General features: G+C 39.5%; 1 protein-coding gene across 3 annotated transcripts in view; it reads left to right on the top strand.

Annotated features, from left to right (window-relative positions):
- Positions 1-21,202, top strand: part of wwox (WW domain containing oxidoreductase) — a 177,627-nt gene that overhangs the window by 120,278 nt on the left and 36,147 nt on the right. The gene's annotated exons all lie outside the window — the stretch shown is intronic.

Below are 21,202 nucleotides of genomic sequence, written 5' to 3'. Positions count from 1 at the left end.
GGTCAGGGCTCGACAGTTTAGCCTTGAACTCACCAGTCACACCATTTGAAGGCTGCAGACTATTTTACTGTACTCTAAGAGACTAATCTAATCTATCTCTCTCTCTCTCTCTCTCTCGCTCTCTCTCTCGCTCTCTCTCTCGCTCTCTCTCTCTCGATTTGGACTTGATATGATTACATATTTTGTACATGCGATTGCTAGAGGCAGGCATTAAATTCCCTGCACCTGTAGAAACAACAGAAGCACTCCATTGCTTTTACAAATATAAAGCCATACATCCTTAGTCAGAATATTAATGTGTGTTTTTTAAATGCTGAGAGAAGAATATATGTATACAGTACCTGTCAAAATGCATCAAACGAGGTCATTTAATGGCATGAAGATTCATTTTGAGCAAGCAAATATATAAATGTATGGATATTAAATTTTTTTTTATTTAGCATGGATAACAGTTTTATACACTCTTGGCATCGAGACAATTAGTTTCTCCAAACATTCAGCTGAAATACTCTTGTAGAACTTGCCGAAGCTGTTCTTCACTAGTTATATTTCTTTCTGACCTTGCGATCCAGTTCATCCCAGAGCTGTTCAATAGGATTTAGGTCCAGTGATTGGGCAGGACATTCCATGATATATGATACTCCAGCTGACTGTTTGCTCTCTAAATAATGCTTACAGAGCTCAGAGGATTTGGGCCATTGTCTTGTATGTTGAAGTTAAGTCTTGACAGAACTGCATGCAGCCATGTTGGTTCACCATTTAACCTGCATTCAACCTACAGGTATATAATAAGTTTGCATGTTCTCAAAATATGAATGGAACCTGCGAAGTGGAACGTGACAGAGCTACATGTATTTCATCCGAAACCTACGGTTGTTGCCAAAGGTGACAATTTGATTAAAATGAATATTGTTAAAGCACCTTTTTTGGTTATAAACAAACAGAATATACATGTGTCTCTAAAAAATAATAAAGGGCTGGATGATGTTTTAAATGTTTAGAGACACTGTATATACATGAGTTTATAAAAGACTATAGAAAAGGGCTTATTGAAGTGGGTGCTTTTTGGACTCATTTTACAGGCACTCTGTATTCACATTTATTTATGTTAGATGATTGTTTGTTTGTTCGAGTCCATTTTTCCATTTTATTAAAAAGTGAGGCCTTTGTTATCTGGGGGATATTTTCAAACGAGTCTCAAGAAAAATTCTAATCCTGTTCATTCAGATTCATCGTACTGTTTTAAGAGAACGATGCACATTAAATATACACCATAATGCGTTCGGTTTGAAAATGAAAGGTTAAGACTACAGCGAATGGGGAAATAATGACACAATAAATCCAATTAGCACGGATGAGCTCTCATTAGGAATGTTATTTCAGCACAATGCTTCGCAAAGCCTTTTGTAATTAACGTAGGAGCATTTCGAGACAATTAATTAACAGAAGACTCTTAAATAATGACGTTCTTTTTCCGATGTCGATTCGAGTATATCAGCTGTCGTTCACCGCTTTTGTCATATCTGCTCGGTGTGTGCGATAGCCAAGATGAACAAATTAACTCATAAAATAAATCCAACATGGGAAGAAAGCCTCAATGATGGAACTGTATGAAGACTCCCAGCTGTGTCTGTGTGTTTTAAAAAGAAACTTTAGAGTAAGATAGCACCAGATGGCTCCTGTAGTCTCTCTCTGTCTGTGTAGACGCACCGGCACAAAGTCTGCATTGATCACTGATTTGGCTGTCTGACTAACCTGTCTGTCTGTCTGTCTGGCAGCACTGTGGCGAGCTTGGAGGTGTGTGTCATTTTACTTAGGTATGTGTATGTGTCATCTAAAAAAAAATCTGTGTCTCAGAGAGGATTGCAGGCAGCAGGAGACTCGACACAGAACCAATAGCAGGCTGTGTGTTTTACACCTCAGCCTTCAGCCGTGTCCTACGAACCAGTCCGCCTCCTAATACAATCATTACGACTCCACGGCTTTAGAAACCATCAATAATATACACAAACACAGTCTAACAGAGCGCAGCATCACAGGTATCTGATACAGCGAGAATGAATTCGCACTGCCTGCATACATCATCTCTAGCAGAGGCATTAATATTAACCAGAGGCATTTAATATTAATATTAAATAAAATTATCCTGGGTTTTTTGTGCATTTTTTTAGCGCATTACAGCTGTGGAATTAAATCCACACAAATACTGTATATTTGAGCTCGTGCAGTTTGCTACAGATGCAGGTTGTGAGCTCTGACTAGTGCACTCACTGACCAATAAAAGGACATGGAAATGCCAACATGACTCTATGCCTTCTAGCAGGCCTTGGAGTAAGCAAATTGCAATCTGATTGGTTAAAGGAGGAACTTCAAGCAACATGGATTTGAAGCTACCAAGGTCCCTGTTGAAGCTTCTAAATGATCCCCTGTTCATTTCTGCAGGCCTTAAGGCAATAGATAACGTGGCAAATAATATCTGATTGGATAGAAACTGTAATGTAAAACGACAATAGAAGAGATATGCATTGAATGTCCATTGAATACATATTCATGGACAAAAATATATCAAAAAAGAAGTCAGTGATTCTGCTCGAGATTTTTGGCCGGTAGAGAAAGCCTTGCTGAACCTGATGGCCCTTCACTGCACGGAACATAGGATTCTTAGGGGAAGACATCTATTACAAATGATCCTTTAAATAATCCTGTAGATCTTAGAAGTGGTTTCGAGCAAGAGATTGCTGGATAAATCCAAATGTTGCGAAACGTTAACTCTAGCATTTTAGATTTCGAGTGTGTACTGCAAATACTAGTGTTTGCTTTTGTTTTGTGCTAGTGTACACTAGTGTAGCTGAGTCCCAAAGCCTGTCAGCAATTTAATCAACAGACCCCGGGTAGGAGGGGTCTGTGGAAGGTGGGGGCTGGATCAAAGATCAATAAATTCTGCAAAGACGCCTCACCCCACTTGCCCCGCCTTCTTTCCGCCCCCTGTACCGTAAACACATGCATATAAATCAGCCGTCTCCAGCGCCAACTAACAATGACAAACGATGTTGTATGTAATTTTTTTCTATTAACATAAAGTAATATAAACTGAAGGACACTAGTCTATAGAGTGAGTTAGCGGCTAATGTTGCGTATCAGATGTGGACAAAGTCAAGACTGAATACAGATTACTCAGTGTCCTTCTACCCCACAGAGTATTAAGCTTTGACCCAGAATTGGCTGCCAACTGTATTAGTGCAACTCGCCAGTGCCAGACATGTCCTCCCTTCACTGTTAACCTGCCTGGTCAGCTTAGACCCCCAGCCCTAGTGCTACGTCTTCACACCTGCACACATCATGCTCACGTTCCCACGCTAGCCACATTCTATTTTTCATAGAAGCGAATGCATCTGCTTTCTGTCGGACTAAACCATAGACGTGTTTTTTTCCTGTATGTGTCCATAGTAAATACAGGCTGTTGTTCTAAGTTACAATTATTTACAATTGCTTAAATGATTTTATTTCTAACTTGATTGTGAAAGTTTGAACTGGAGGTCCTGCAGTAAATTGAGAGTGTTTAAGTTTTTTTTTTTTTACAAAATAAAAATGACCGGGCATAGAAACATGAGAATTACAGATAAATAAGAAGTAGACTGTTGCTGTCTTTCAGATGAAAATCCTTTACAAGGCACTGATATGATAAATGCAGTCTTCATGTACTTTGACAGATTGACAGTTGAAGAGAAATGTTCTTTCCTCTCTCTCTCTCTCTCTCTCTCTCTCTCTCTCTCTCTCTCTCTCTCTCTCTGTCATTCTCTCCTTTATTCTCTTTTAGAGAATGTGTTTAGAGCCAATCCACAACACATCTAAATTCTTGACACATGATTTTTTTTTTTCTCCTTTCCCACAATGTACTAAATACTTATGTCCATATAAGGACATTTGAATCAAGGTAATATGAAGGACATTAGAAGACATTCGAGGCTGTTGTTGCTATGGATGAAGCGGTAAAAAAAAACTTACGTCTGGTCATCTCTTCTGTGTATATTAGTATATTAATTCAAATCAGCTTCTCCAGCCTGGCTTTTTAACTATTTAACACAAGCTGACTAGATCACTACTATAGTGTGATTCCATGGCTTTTAGTAACTGAAAGTCTTCTTGCTGCCACCTGTAGCTTTAGGCTTGTTTGTTACACAGTACTAGCATGCAGCATATAATCTAGCCACTTGTTCTGAGTGGTTTCAGATGTATTACTGTTGACCACAGTTTTAACAGATTTTCCAACCTAACATTTTAAAAACCCAACTAAAGATTTGAAATGAACTAAACTAGCTGAAACTATATTGGGCATTGGAAAGGAAGTCAGTAGAGTTGTCGAGTTATATGGGTCATACATGCAAAATCCAATTCATTTGATGCTTGCTGGCTAATGATGGCGTTGCTAGTTAACTAAGTAACTAAGTGAGCTGCCACTGGCCAGTTGGCGTTATAATTAGCAATTGATATATGGAAAATATTAATCGCTAACTAGACTCACCATTCAGCCACATCTGCCACAAGCTGCCATTAAATCATTGCCACTGCATCAACCTTATGTTTAAAAATAGTTCCATAATGTAAGCTTCTGCCTGTGCAAAATGATATTTAATGTTATTCAAAGATTTTCTCATGAAAAAAGGTTTGTGTTTGCATTTCAAGTAGTCTTTCTTTATTAATCGAGATTTTGTATTAATTCTGGAAAATAAGTCTGTAGTTGATTGTAACCTTGTGTTGATGCTGTCAAAACGGTCTCAAACGTCACAAGTTTTGGCATGTTCCAAGTCAAGACTGATTCAAGTCTAAGTGTCTGTAACCTCATGTTTTGAGTCTTAAACAAGACACAAGGTGCTTTTTACAGAGGTTAATGCTTAAGAAATAATTAGTATAGACAATTTATACAAATCATATGACTTAAAAAACTTTAAAAAAAAACCAACAACAACACAACATTCAGGCATACATTTAAGCATACTTGTTTAACTTAGTTTGGCTTTTTATTGGGATTTGCATTGTGCACATTTTAAAATGTATTACCACTGCTATTTTACTGTTTATCTTTAAAAATCCATCTTTCCTTATGCTCACATGAAAGTCACTGTAAAATCATAAGATTTCTTTAATTATGCCATGTTGAGTTGAAATTCAGCAAATGTGTGACTATAGGAGTGACTTATAGGAGATGTAAATTCAGTACATTTCTGCATTTCTGATGAATTTATCCATATAGCATGAGAAAGAGAGTGGTTATGCATAATATTTACTCTGTTTTGGCCACAGTGGTGAGTGTAAAATTGCTTTTATAGAACAAGAAATGAATTTTGAGTAACTGATATTTCAGACACAATATGGCTAAATCCTGGGAGAAAAAGATCCTGAAGAAGCCATAACCACTTTATGGCACGCTGCCTAGCTGACTAGCTCACACTGATTTCAAGGCATTCATTCCTCCTTTTTCATTTTTTCGGTTGTCATATTTTGTATTTTAAGCTAATTGTTAGATTCCTGAAAACTATTGTTTGCCTTATCAGCTGATGAGGATGTGAAATTTGTTTTCATGGTGAACACAGGCAAGTAGAGTGATGCACATTGTAAATATAAGCGCTTTTGGAATGCTGCTTGACCAATCGAATTAGTGGTCTGGAACTAACAGGTGTGTAATATAGCAATGTGTGCATCGTAAACACATTGCCATGGCTCAAACTGATACAGCTCCAGAAAACTCTGAGAAATAATAAGTAGCAATACAGTACAGAAAACAAATTCCAGTGGCCTTTAAAATTGCTCTGCAAAATGTTATATTGTATTTTAAACCATTTGTTTTGTGGTCTGGACAATTTATCACATGACTACTGACACTACAGGACTGTTCTTTAAATGTCTAGGATTATATGTGAATGCTGCCATGTTGGTTTGCATTCATCCAATCCATCCAATCCATCCATTTTTCCATCTATTTATAACAATCTGTCTATCTGTTCATCCATCCGTCTCCATCCGTCTCCATCCATCTGTCTGTCTGTCTATCTATCTATCTAGCTAGATAGATAGATTTTCTTGTGAAAACTGGGTTTTAAGGTCTATATTGTTCAGAGTGTAACCCATTGCCTTGCCCTTTGCATGTTTGTTTGGGTAAATGTCAGCTATACTTGTAACTGTTATGCCATAAAAGCAAGAATCATGAAAAGTTACTTCAAGGTTGTGTCAGTTCTTAGTTACCCAGAAACATACATGGCAAGGATAAAGGTCATAATTTTACACAGCACATACACTATATAGACAAAAGTATTGAGACACCATATGTGATTCTTCCCCAAACTGTGTCCCACAAAGTTGAAGGAACACCATTGCACAAATGAACACAAATGTCTAGGAGACCCAAACCTGTTCCAGCATGACAACATTATGCACAAAGTGAACCCCATGAAGATATAGTTTGGATAAGGTGAAGTGGAAGATCTTGAGTGGCCTGCTACAGACCTCTGGCCTCAGCCCTACTGAACATCTTTCGAATGAATTTTAAACACTGACTGGTCCCCAGGCCTCCTCACCCTACCTACATCAGTACCTGACTTTACTAACAGCCATGCGGCTAAAGGAACACAAATCTCCACAAGCACACTCCAAAATCTAGTGAATCATCTTCCCAGAAGAATGGAGGTTATTAGAACAGCAAATGGAGACTAAATGTGAAATGGGATATTTATATTTATTATTATTTATTTTTTCTTCAGCAAGTGGTTGATGTTCTGTGGTAGCACTGCAACTAAAAGTTATTATTCATATCTGGTTAGTATTTCTCAACATGGTATATTGCAAAGTTGCTGTGTGCAGTAGCAGGACGGTGGTGAGTTGATTTTTATCTAGCTTGGGTTTGCCAGTATTTCCACATATGTATATTCAGCAAAAGATTGTCATCTGTGTAATCTCCTGAATTGGTGGTTTACTACATTTTTTTTTCCATCCACTTCCACTCGTACGTATGCAAATGCTGGAGACCTTAGTTTTGCTTTTTGCCATGTTCCAAAGTTCAAGGTAAATTACCTCTGACCTGTGAATTCATATGACCGGAGGATCGATACTTCACGGCTAACCTCTTTAGAATATAAGACAGAAGGCTAGATTTGAAGAGTGTTCACTAATCACAGTAGTGTCAGACTGTCCTGTTTTGTACAACACAGTTTTAAAGAAACATAAACTCAACATTAAAATTTCAGCATGAATTAAATATCCTAATCACTGACAAGAATTTAGCTGATTTCTCCATTCCTGCTGTCACTGAGAAATTTCTGTTTCAGTTGTATTTGTTTTTGAGGGCATGAAAACTCTTACTAACCGTTATACATAGATATATATTGGACAAAAAATGCTTTAGAGAGAAGCATTTTACATATTAAATGCCAATAAACCTCCTGAACTTGTGCTATAGGACTTACGGTATGTTTTCAGTATCAGTACAGAGTATATCAGTATAGAATCAGTACATTCAAGCAATTATCAGCCAATCTTGTGGCAGCAACAATGCCTACATTTATGGAGCTTAAGTTATTGTTCATATCAAACATTAGAATGGGGAAATTTGCAGCCACAGTGACTTTCATCATGGCATAGTTGTTTTTTTGCTCCTTTCTTCTTCTTTCTTATTTTGCAATTCTTTGCTCTTAATCCATATTTCTCCTCTTAAAAACGGAAGCTATTAATGTTGAGTATTTACTGTCCATGTTCAAGTCTTTCTCCTATGGGAAGAGAATTTCTGCCAAACTCTTCCTGAATATTAACTCTTCTGAGCTGATGATTATTTTCTGTGGTAAATGGTGGTAATCTATTGGTAAAACTGTTTGATAAGTGCATACAGATGCCGGCTGATTCTCTTCCTTAAAGATGGTGTGTGGTGCCAAAATCATACTTCCTGCCGAAACGTCCTGCCAGCACGAAAAGCATACACTAGCCCTAACAGCTGTTGTCTTTGATAACTCGTGTTTCTTACAGGAACTCACAAGGGATTACATTTGTAAGAGGGGCAGGAACATTCCAATAGGCATTAACTTTGTGGCACACCGGGAAAACATGAGAGCGACTGAGCAGAGTGGAGCGCAGCTTTAACATTGTTCATTGTTTCCGTAAGGAGGAGCGCGAACCCAATAGAGAACAGAACGCCACCTTCACAGCAAACTACGATCAGTGAAATATACACATACACCAAAAATCCCGTGGTAGTAGCTGATAAACGTCTCAAAGTTGAATATAAAGTTTTCATACGGTAAAACATCAGAAGATTTGCCTAGCTAGTCTAGTTCACTCGGCTAGCTAATGGCTTACCTGTACACGCTTCCGCAGGTTGGATGTTGAGCTGTGAAATGCAGATATCTCCAAGGGTTTTGGTTTGCCTAATTTGCAGATCGTTATCTTGCTTCCTTTGAAGCATTTAAAACTGATAAATTAGGCCAGAGATACTCATCTGTCTCCAGTATCTCAGACATTTGGGGGCTGAAGTGTAGACTTTTGGCAGGAAACTGCTTTATTTTGATCAGATCTTGAAATAATCTTAAAACATGATTTAAAACTTGCACATACTGTCTTTTAATTGTCTTCTGGGGTTAAATTCATTTGCTTTGTATATTAAAATGTTATTTTTTTAGATAAAACTCATCTAAAATATTTATGATCGATCCGGACTTAAAAGAATACTATTACAGTGATAATAAAGTGTAATTAAGCACTGTAACAAAGGGGAATGCACTTGTGCTACTGTATATTTTGCCCCTATAATCACAGCAAATTTTGGACAAATCTTATTTATTATCTTATTATTATTTATATAACATTTTGGCAGTGGTGGAATGAAGAACACTATTTTCATATCTGCGCCTGCTTGAATATTACTCCAGTGACAGTGAGATACTGCAAGTTGTGTTAGTTTATACAGTAGGTTAAGTGCTTCATTTACATTTCTACACAAGTAAAATATCAAAAGTGCTTGCTTTTAAATGTAGTCAATTATCAAAAGCAATACTACTGACTTGAGAACTATTTAAGGGATTTTTTCGATTCAATTCAATTTGTTTTCTATTGAGCTTTTAATTGACCTTGTTACAAAGCAGCTTTACAGAAATGAATGGAGAATTATATGTTTAAATTCATACATTTATCCCTAATAAGCTAATTTAAGGGAACCAGACACAAAAGGGAAGCCATCCTCAGCTGGGTGACATGCACACCGCGCACTTACAGGGCTATTAAGGCCGTACAAAAAGTATGCTAACAATGAAAATCAAAAATGTCAATAAAAAAAAAATCTGTATTAGTTTGCATGCATGTTATTGTTTATATTTATGTTTGTATATGATACAGTTTATTCAAATTTCCCCAAATTCCCATAAATTCCCATACATTTCTGGTAAGTTTCCAACTTGGAATATTTCCAAAATTCCCCAAATTCTGGAAATTTTAGAAACACAGATTATTAGGTGCATATAAAATTCTGCACGTCAAACCTTTTGAAGGAGAGAGTTTTCTGTTGCTACAGACACAAACACTGACAGAATCCTTGCTCTGTGAAAACTCACGGGAGAACAGTTGGGGTTTTGCTCCAGTTTCTCATTGAGCATAACTTACTGTATGTATTCATTTCAAAGTAGTGAGGAACGACATGTTTTTTCTGAAAGGTAGTGCAGTGAAAAAGTAAGATTGCACATTTAAATGTAGTAAAGTTTTCCAAAATAAAAATACTATGATAAAGTATGGATGCTTATAAAATGTACTAAATTACAATAACAGAGTAAAAAAAATAAAAACTTAGCATTTCAGTGATGGAGCTATTAACCTTAGTTCATTTAACCTTAGGGCTTTGACTGCCTCATATATAGTTTACCAAACTCGAATGTGCATTTCGGACATCGGACGTCAGCCCAGTCGTCTGGTTAAAGGCGTTATGCTATTTCCTCTCAAATATGTACAAAATATTTGAACAAAAATGTGTTAGTAGCACATATAAAATTGCCACAGGGGACTCGGTCCATGGAGGCAATTCATTGTAAGCAGAACTTCAAGGACACGCGTTAATTTAAAGATGTGTTATAAATGATTAATTCGATATTTATGAATATTTTAAACCCACTAATAAATTATCATGTACGCCATTAAGTTCTACATTTATCTGCAGATTTGAGGAAGCCGAGAACGATACTTGTCGATTTTTTCATATTCCGAGTCACATGACCGTCTCGTCTAGGGTGTATTTTGGCGTATGATTTATCCTACAATGAGACTAATATACTATTCATTACGCAATCTATTAAAAAGTGTGAGTTTTCTAAGAGCCGTGTCTGAGGCTGCGCTGCATGCAAAGTGGCTGTTTCTGATCAATCTCATTATGACTAAGATCTCATTATGACTTTCTCTGCCTGCCCACTGTAGCATCCTCAGGTGCTGACATCTAAAAACTAGCTGCATTCTGCTGTAAGTGCCAAGAGGAGAAGCAGTGGACTTGCGTAACAACACAGCTCACCACTGAATCTACACAAATCAGAACTCCCGCCATGCTCAAAAAGACATACCTCTGGTTTGCTCCTCAAATGTTAGTACAAGCGCTTCAGTGATCTTTTAAAAAAAGCCATCAGTAAATAATACATGAAAGTGCGAGAGTTGGCATGCAGAGATTAGCGCCGTTTCTTCTTTTATCAAAGAGAATCAGAGAGAGGGGAAGGTCTGATTTTGATGCCACTGACCAAGCTGATAGGAAGGAAAGATATGAGTTAAGAGGAGAGGAAGAGCATACTTCATCTTAATTTAAATTTCACGGAGTGTGTAAGATATTCTGGTGAATTAAAATCTACAGCCTCTGCTACTTAGGTCTTACTCTTTAGTATTTTTTGTACTTAATGATCTCATTCCATCCCGTTTGCTTTGGTGTTTCTTCCATTATTTAGATAAGTGTTTCTGGTAAAACAGAAAAGATACACACACACACACACACACACACACACACACACATATGTGCATTTGCTATTTTGACAGAAATGTTCATGTAGGATTTGTCCTCTGATGATGTTACACATTATTGACACACTGGTCCAGCATTCCTGCTTTAGAGAATATGGAATACACTGATACTACATGGCCTGTGCTCCACTGAAGGGCCTTGAAGAGCCTGACAGGAGAATGTAATATATCCCAAAACAATGCATTCTGTTTAAAAGCCGCATTGATTCAAAGCAATTGCCTCCATTATCACCATTCTTATTATCTATACCTGCCATAGATTGCCGAGAACTGCACTGTACCACAGTGTAGCGTAAGTGACTGTCCATGTGTCACCGTGTCCTGGGCTCTCCAGGCTAACCTCTTGCTCTCTCACACTGTTTTAATAATGCTTTAAGGTGGTGCATGGGCTTTTAAAGAAAATGAGATGGGCCTGGCAAGGAGGCCTTTAAGAGGGAAAGAGCCCATTGAAATGGCAGTGAAACGGCCGTGCTAACGCCCAGGCTCCGTCCAAGCCGCTCAATACCATCTCCAACCTTTTAACTCACTCAAATTAAGTTTAGGCGTCCTTCAGAATGCCTGACTCTATTCATCTCCCATTTAGGTCCCATTGAAAAGAGCGCCACTCCCTATGCATGTACTGCTGTAAGCAATACAATATCTATTAGATTACAGCGGCAACCCTTTGCCTTAGCGGCTAGCGAGGTGGGCCTCGCTCAATGATATTGTGGCTTTCATTGAAACCTCAGACAGGAGGTGAAAGAGCTGGAAGGGGGCCTTTGAGTCCTTTGTTACATGAGAGGCTTTTAATATGAGGTTTTCATAATCCGATTCGTTAAAGAGAGTTTCTCCAGATAATGTGGTGCATCGAAGGCAGGGCTCTGGTGATGTTCGGAAGCATTTATTAAAAGGCTGTGAAGATCGTAGCTTTAACACGGTGTGTGGGACTCGCAGCGTAGCCGGCAAGCAGAAACGGTGATATTAAACTGCGGTATTGCAGCAACAACCCAATACAATAAACATTGTACTGTCTGCATTCAAAATTATATACAGTATATACTGAGTTAGTGCTTCTTTCCATGGCTACTCTTCATTAGTACACTTTTGTCTGACTGTTTAAAATAAATAAATAAATAAATAAATAACCCACATTAACATGCCACAGGTGAGGTAGGATTTGCAAAGAGGACAAGTAAATTAGAATAAAACCTCTACAGTGATCTTTCTAGCTGTCAGCCGTACATATTTAATTCTTTTCATAAATCAAGGTGCTGAGACGGTGCTCACTCTCTCATGCTCGCAGATTGGTGGCTTTCACTCATAACTGCCAGCGGCGAGTGGCAAACTATTTCTGATCCAGTCACTGCTAAGTGTTAAAGATGTTTTCCAGCCCTGGAGCTCTCGAGCCCACCCCCCCCCCCCCCCCCCCCCCTTTTCCTTTTTCTATCTCTGCCTGCTTTCACTATTGGACATACTTTAGAGATTTGTCCCTCTTTTTCACATTAGATCAGTACACCGACGGAAGAGTAGTTTGACGAAGCAGATATAATGTAAGATAGAGTTTGACCCTTTTCTTAATGTCTTTTACTTTCCTTATTTCATTTTGATTTTCATTCACTCACCTTGAGGCAAATACTCCCCCAGTTACGCTCTCTTTCCCTCGGCATGCTGATCGAGCTCGCGGCTTTGCGCCGATGTTCAGCCCTGCTACGGCCTCTTTCCCCTTCCGCTCTTAACCTTGTGCTTTGGTGATATGAAGGTGATATGTTTATGGGTCATACGGTATGCTTGACTGCTCTTAGTTGCTGTATATTAATCAATAGCAATATGATTAAGCCTCATGCTGCTTGTATGGATTATTAAAAGGCTGATCAGTGTATAGGTGTATGTTTGCCTTTCAAATTAAATTTAGTGTCAATAATTAATGCATGGCATTAACGTGTGAGGACTTTGCACCGATGGTGCAGCCGTGCCTGATTCCGTATTGACCCGCTGTGTGTGATTACATTGGACTTGGGTGATTCCCCTGGAGACGGACCTTCCAAAGGGGACAGATATGCACTTTTTTAGTATTTATTTCTCTCTGCATATTACATTACTTCACCTCATAGTTTAAATGAAGCATATTTAAGTATGAAGGTCAGTGTTTACACCTTTGATGAAGGTTCTGGTATGAAAGCAGTGGCAGGCCGTCATGGCCAGCAAGGCCTGATCAGAATCCCTGAATTATGTTTAAATATTTGTTGTCTATTAATACGTGCAAGCATTTGGAGCCTTTCCAAATGTGCAAGCTGCCCATTCCACAAGCACTAATGCACTCCCATAGCATCTGAGAAGCGTCTTTTTGAACTGAGCGCTGATAACAAGCCAGATGGTCCTTCTCTTCTTTAGTCTTGGATGGTCAGAGATCGCATTAGTCAGAGCTCGCACCCTGCATTTGTAGCAAACTGCACAAGCTCAAATATATTCGTGTGGATCTAATAGTGTTTTGTTTTGTTTTTTTCATCCCACAATGCCTGACAGAGGAGAAGAAATTGGTTTGGTTGCACATATACTTCCAAGGACATTTTCAGGATGGACTTTTCAAAAAGAGCTGGACATCATGAGTCCACCAAAACAGTTCTGAACAATTGTTAAGTTTTTCATGAACTTTTCATCGCTGCAGACTTTACAAAAACACACAGTTTGCATTTTCTGAGGTTAAATGGACGGGCCGCCATTGTATAAAAGAGTACATATGCACAGCCCAAGTAACATCTGCATTAGTTATAAATTCTGATGAAGCATAAAGAATGCAGGAATTTTTATCGAATCCAAAGGAACTCATATCCTGTTTCAATGTAACAAGTAAATGTCGTTATTTTAGGTTAAATGAAGAAGTTTGAAGGATGTTCAAGGGTGATGTTCAAACTTGGCCTCTCAACGACAGGCTCCTTCAGCCACCTTAAAGCCTATATGTCTATATGAATATTTGTGTGTTTTTGTTCTTGTGTGTGTGTTTGTGTGTACTCTCATAAGGAGAGACTTAATCTTTCCTGCTATCATTTTTGAATGTCCTCAGCTTTCAGCTTTTGATGGATTATATTCTGCACACAGACATTAATTTTCTGGAACAAGAGGACACATGAAGGGAAAAAAAAAAATTCTCAACAGAAGAATATAAAAACAACAACAACAATAAGGCAAAGGAAGAGCGCTTTTTTCTTTCCACCTGCTTACCAGCAAAATTATGTTTGATATTTGTGACTACTTTTTGAGAGAGGGGGGGGGAAAGGAAGATCACTTTCATCCCTGTTCTCATTCACTGGCCAGTGTTCCAGTGTTATATCTCTAATTCCTGTAGAATTTACTTGTCTTATTGCAGCACTTATGTAATTATCCTCAGTTACCGTTTCTCTGCCTTCTGTTCATCTGGAGTGGTTAGGGAAGCTTTCTCAGGTGTTAACCCCCACACACATACACACACACTCTTTGGGAGTATTATCATAAATACAGAACATTAACACTTGTTCCTCCCTGTCAGCATATGAAGTAAGACTGCAGGTGCCCCATCGAGCTTTCGCCCCCACACTAATTAAGCAGCGGTAATTAGGCCTGGGATAGTCTCTCCTGTGCCTACTCAGCTCTGAAGAACAGAACAGGGAGGACTCAGGTGCAGCCTCAGTGCTGTGCTGTACCTACTAGACAATTTTTACTCCATCACTGACTACAGAGCACTGAATCTCACTCCGCCCTGTTGTCTGTGATGGCTCGCTCCCTATGAAGAGTCAGGTGGTTTGCATCAATGTCGTGGTCAAAAGCCTGGGAAAGAAAAGCTTGCGTTTTCCATCTATCATTGGAAATTCCACTGTCCAGTCTCTCACAGTGCTTATTCGGACATTCCTTCATATTGTCTCCTTTATTTCGGTAACAATATCAAGCGAGAACAAACCGCATTCTAAGCAAACTAGATTTTTTATTGTAAATCTCAAATCCAAACATTTATTTCATTGATGGATCAGTGGTTAAGGCTCTGTTCTATTGTTTAGAACATCATAAGATGCCAAGCTGCAAACTCCACAACCATCTGTGCTCAAGGAGCACGGGATCATTCCAGAATCTCCGGATCTTGAGAGATTTTTGAGGAGAGGTGTAAGAGGGTTGAAGGTTTTGACCTGACGGCAAGGCTACATTAATAAAAAAATCTACTGTTTACAACTATGGTGAGTTGAAATGCATTTTAGAACATGCAAATAATCGCAAATGTCTTTGGATGAGCAAAACACCAGAGTGAGCGAAGTGAAAACCATACGCAACAGTAGACGCCTAAAATGAGATCAACTTAATGTGCTTTGCTAGTGGGAACATACAGTTTTTGCAACTCCTGTCTCATGCTTGCTCATAATGGATCTGGATCGAAATCCAGTGCTCCTTAATTGAAGCGAATTAAACCTTCTACTTGATTGCCCAGAATCTCAGATGCACCTGGGAATGGGATCAGAGGTTCATATTGATGTAAGAGAGTGTGTCTGACTGCTCACTGCACGGATATCACTGCTTCCACACAGCATTGAATAATGTAGTCATGACTGACTGGTTAGTATATGACCTGGCAGAAATGGTACTTACAGTAAAAGACATTCTCCAGCTGCACAGAGTGCAGAGATTGCCTTCATGCTTTCGGAGTGAGAACATGAAACTTCTCTCAGGAGAGCCTGACTTGTGCTGCTGTTCATCATTCCATCCCAGGTGACTAGGGCTATGTCCTGACCCCGTCACTGCAGCAACACATAAACTAACTGCACGCTGTCTCCAGTCTGCTCTCGCTTTCTGCCTTAGTGACACACACACACACTAATCTGTGTGGCTGTAGACATCGTGTCTACTGGTCTCCACAGGCTGGATCTAAGCAGCAGCAAGGATTCTGTCTGGCTCTTCTGTTCTAATCGAGGCAGACATCCTGCCTTCAAGCATGTCCTGAACTTAACTTAGAATTACGCCTTAACGGCGAAGCATCAGCCAGAACGCAGTAATTAAGAGCAGCGTGCGAAGTACGCGTCTAATCCTCGATCGGTTCAGCTCATCTGAGATCTTTTGATACCTACCGAAATCTACATACGAATCAGCGGAGTACATGCTGTGTAAGGAAATAATCCAATGTGAATGAATTGAAAGATTTGCTCTACATATTGCTATTAAGATTATATATTAGATAATATATTATGTATACGAATATTTCGTCAGTAGGGTTGCAGATGCATTATTACTTTACTTTCACTATTATTTCAGCAAGAATAACATTTTTAACATATTTTAGCATGACAGGGAAGATAGCTGATATGATCATTAATTCAAGAGCTTGTTTTGGCAGGAGGCTATGAAGAACATTTATGTTCAAGATTTTCAGAGAAGAGTGAGAAAGTGAGTAGTACTGTAATGAAACGTGGACGCATCGTGCTTCTAAGACCGTTCCATGTACTGTGCTTCAACAGATAAGGAAAAAATGAGTTTGTTATATTACAATACACTATATGGACAAAAGTATTGGGACACCTGTCTTTTCCAGATATATGTGGTTCTTCCACAATTTGTTTTCATCCACAGTTGTATGGGATGTCTTTAAATGTGGTAGCACCAAATTTTCCCTTCACTTGAACTAAAAGACTGAAACTTGTTTCAGCCTCACATTTACAGCATTTCTTTTTACAACTGAGGAGTTAAGGGCAGCTTGGTGGTGCTGGGATTTGAACTCATGACCTTTCGCTCCAAAGTCCACTGTGCGCAAAGCCAAATCCATGAAGATATGCTTTACATAGAATGGAATGGTCTGCTATAGAGCCCTGACCTCAATCGTATTGAACGCCTTTGAGATGTAGTGGAATGCTGACTGCACTCCAGGCCTCCTCACCTGACAACTGTACATTTTGATAAACCTTGTGTCTGAATAAGCACTAATCTCCATGACCACACTCCAAAGTCTAGTGGAACATCCTCCCAGAAGCCTGCAGGTTATTAGAACAGCAAATGGGGACCAAATGTGGCATGGGATGTTCAAAAATAACATATATCTCTATTGGTGAGGTGTCCGCAAACTTTTGTGCATGCACAACAATATTCTATGCGGTCGGTTGGTGTTCTGAAGCTTGTAACAGTCCGGGTTAGTTGACCCCACTCAACAGAGATGCATCGTCTCTAAGTAGAAAACCGGAGGAAATTATTACGTGGTTTGTTTTTCCGTACATTATTATTTCATAGAGGGACTGTGTTGTGCATGGGAATCTCATTGGCTGCCATAACATCAACTCTCAATGGACTAAACTAATTTCAGCACCTGCCCCCAGCCCCCACCGTACAAAGACCCACCCGTGTTTTAGGTCCATAATGGATATTGGAATTATTTCTATGATGAACTCATGTTTTACTTGTCTTTTCTTTTCCCCCCTCTCTACTTCCTCCTCTCCTCCTCCACCTCCTCCTCCTCCTTGTGTGCTCTCTCGCTCCGTCTGGGCAGCTTTAATGGCCTGGGTTGCAGGGCTCACTGTGTTATTAATGGAGCCTCTGAGCTGGAAGGCTGTGGGCTGTGTGCACGCACCAAAGGACGGTGGGGAATTGAGTGTTTGTTGATTATTCCTCTGCTTTTTGTTTATACAAGTTCCCTTGTTTGATGTTGCCCTCTCACACACACTTGTTCTTGTTCTCCTTCCGTCTCTGTCTGCTCTTTCTCTCGCTTTTTTTTTTCCCTCCACCTCATTTTGCATATCACAATCATTACCTGCTATGGATCTGTGTGTATGTGTCGGTGCACATGGTGTGTGTGTGTTGGGGGGGTGTAGTCAGTAGCAGGTGAGAGGTGGAAAACGGAGGGCTTCAGAATAGATTTCTGAAATGAACCATTTCAAACGGCATTATCTTCCCCCTGCCAGCCATGCCTTACATAAATCAAAGCCCGGCCACTTACAATGGAGTATTTGTTACTACCTCATTGTCTTCCTCGTTTTCATGCACTCTTCCTGCTTGTCCCCTCTCCTTGTAACAGGGCTTGTTCTTGTCTGTGTACAAATACACTGTCTAATCTTGCTGCTTCTACTTTTACATGAAATATCCTGGGAGAGCGAAACCGTTTCCTTTCAACCGTTCTTGCAGCTGTTTCTGAATGCTCAGGATATGGCAAGAACTGGATTGGGTCTGACTGCTTGTGTGTGATGATGCAGAGAGTGCAGGGGTTGAGGCTGTCAGGGTGACCTTCTTTCCTTCAAACGTTGAACGTTATTGGCTGGGTGCAGAAGTTTGGAGGTGAAGGTAGTGGAGACAGGTGTCTGTGTGTGTGTGTGTGTGTGTGTGTGTGTGTGTGTGTGTGTGTGTGTGTGTGTGTGTGTGTAGGAATGGCGCAGGGAGTGACTGCCTGTGGAAAACCGGCTCAGTGCCACCCTGCCTTCCGACCCACTGCCGTCCCACTGAGTGCAGAACAGCCTAATGAGAGACAGCGTCTGTGTGTGTGTGTTTGTGTGTGTGTGTGTGTGTGTGTGAGCGGATAGGTTAGCTTGTGTGTTGTCCTTTCAGAAGTTTTCTTATGGCCTGAACCTTTCAGTTATTGTGTATGTCTTTTATCCCCCTACTGTAAGACTGCTAATTATAAAGGTTTCTGAATAATACAAATATTCAGCGAAAATTTCATCTCTCCATTAGTAGTTGCTGTAAAGTGTTATTAGGACCAGAGTAACTCGACATGTGTGTTTAAGAGAAACTAAGTTATAATCAAGCTTTTCAGCTGCACTTATGTACATGTAGACATAGTTCAGTTTCCTAAAACAAAATAAAAAAAATAAAACCTCAAATATTTTTCAACATGACAACAAATTCCATTATTAAGTTGAAAAATCGAAGTCACTTAGATCTATTGCAATGTCACATGGATTAATAAACATTTTTAACTTTTTAAGCCATATGTGGTGCTTTTCCAAACTTCTACCAGAATGTTGGAGACACACAACTATATAGAATATCATTGGATGCGATAGCGTCTAGAACACCCAAATTTATTTCAGCATGACAATGCTCTGTGCACAACGCCAGCACCATGAAGATATAGTTTACATGGTTTGGAGTGGAAGATCTTGAGTGGCCTGCTGTAGATTTTTGACCTCAACCCAATAAATCATTATTTTTTCAAAATATTATACAAATGGGATGTTTTGTATTTCTTATGGTGGGAAGGTGAATCAACACTGTGGCAAAGAAATGAAGTACAGTATGTTTTGTGTGAGTCAGTTGTAAGGACAAAATTGTTACTGTTCAGGATGTTGAAACATTCCCATTTTTTATTTTATTTTTTTGCATTATAATTACAGGTAGTCGTCGACTTACGACCTATGCAACGTACGTCCATTCGACTTTACGACTACAAACGCTAGCCGCGGCGTACATTATTTTTTTACCAGCTTCCAGCAAAATTTCACAGTACTGTACATATAGCCTACTCTACTTATGACCAAATCATGTTACGATTGTCGTACGCCGCGGCTACGCCGCTAGCCGTGGCGTACAACAGTGCGTACCAGCTTCCGGTATCATTTCACCATACTGTACAAATAGTCTACTCTACTTACAACCAAATCGTGTTACGACCGGTCTGTCGGTCCCAATCGTGGTCGTAAGTCGACGACTACCTGTATAAATAAAATTCGGTGTTTAAGTTTTATTCATTACTGTAAAATTAATAAACTTCCTTTCTGTCAAAAATAATGTTATGCCTTAGAATCATATAAACTTTTAACAAATGGTTCACCAGTTCTGAACTATAGTTTACTAAACATGAACCAGTACATCTTCCTTAGCAGATCTTCTGTTCTGCAGTTTATCCATTTATAAGCACATTATAGAGCTGAAGGGAAACTTATGAGACTGAAGACTAGCTACAGGGCTAAAGACATTAGATTAAAAAGGGGAACATTTCCCAGACTTTTATTGTTTTTGTCGGGCTAAATAATGACATGGCATTGAGAACTGTGTGTTTATTCTCTCTGCAATACAATGCATTTGTGATCTATTTTAATTGAAGTGTCATACAAACATAACCACTTTTTAAACTGTCTCATTTGTTGACATTCAATAATAACTAATGGTTAAGCATTAAAGTTTTCCTTACTCTTGCTTGTTACCTCTTGATCCTGGAGTTTTGTAGGCAATAAATAGTATGTAACTGGATCTTGACCGTATTTGTTTGAGAGATCTACAGCTTTAAACATGGTTTGTCTTTGCTACACAGGTAGATGAACACAGGAAAGTGTAGTGTTCGTTTGTTGAGATGTGATAGTAAGACTTTATGTGTACCAACGCTGTTTTAATCTTGTAACGTGATGAAGGTAATGAATCTGCTTGGAGGCTGGTGTGTAATAACAGTCAGGAGCTCTCGCTCCTCATTCTGTTCCCCAGCAGCAGACGCAGATAGGAACATGCATTAGACAGAGAGAACGATTCTGTAAGGCGGAGATTTCTGCTCCCTGCTTTCTTAACTTTCATCTCCCTGGAACATGTTCTCAAGCGGCACCAGCAAATTTCTTGTCTTATGCACTCTTCTTCTTTGATTTCCCTGTCCTTATTGTGCCGTTCCTCCCATGTGTCTTGTTTCTACACTGTTTGTTCTTTTTGTTCCCCTTCCTTTATTTACGTCTCTCATTTCTGGCCACGTTTTTCATTCCGCTTCTTACTAGTAGAAGTATTTTCAGACTTTTGCTTCCTTTATAGCATTCTCATTTTCCCAGTGTTTTACCGTGTCTCTTTCCTGGCTTTGTTTAAATCCATATACAAGAGTCCACCTCACACCATCTCTCTGTTCTTCATCACTTCCCTCCCCTTCCTCTGTGCCGTTCTCTCCTCTCTTCTACGTGCTGGTGGATGTGACAGTGGGAGTGGGATAGGGGGAAGAGTAATTATGGTTCAGCAGAGCTGGCGGCAGTGATAAATGGGTGATCAGGAGGTAAGGGTCTGTTCCTCTCTCTGTGGACCAGAATCCTGTAGCTCCATCAGCTGCATCCCGGCTCAAACACAGATGCCTCCACCCCCAGCCCTCTTCCATTCCCAGCACCATCCATGACCCCTCCACCCCCCAACAACGGGACACTTTTTTGACCCCGACCACAGATAGAGGGACGACCCCTTTCATGTGATGTGCACGGTGGTCTTCCTTTCCTCTGGAGAGGTGAAGGTGTTTTCCTGTAGTGAA

The sequence above is a fragment of the Silurus meridionalis genome, chromosome 10 (genome assembly GCF_014805685.1).
Source record: "Silurus meridionalis isolate SWU-2019-XX chromosome 10, ASM1480568v1, whole genome shotgun sequence".
In the NCBI taxonomy this organism is placed as follows: Eukaryota; Metazoa; Chordata; class Actinopteri; order Siluriformes; family Siluridae; genus Silurus; species Silurus meridionalis.
Note: the sequence above shows the minus strand (reverse complement) of the source record. Positions and strands in the feature narration are given on the sequence as shown.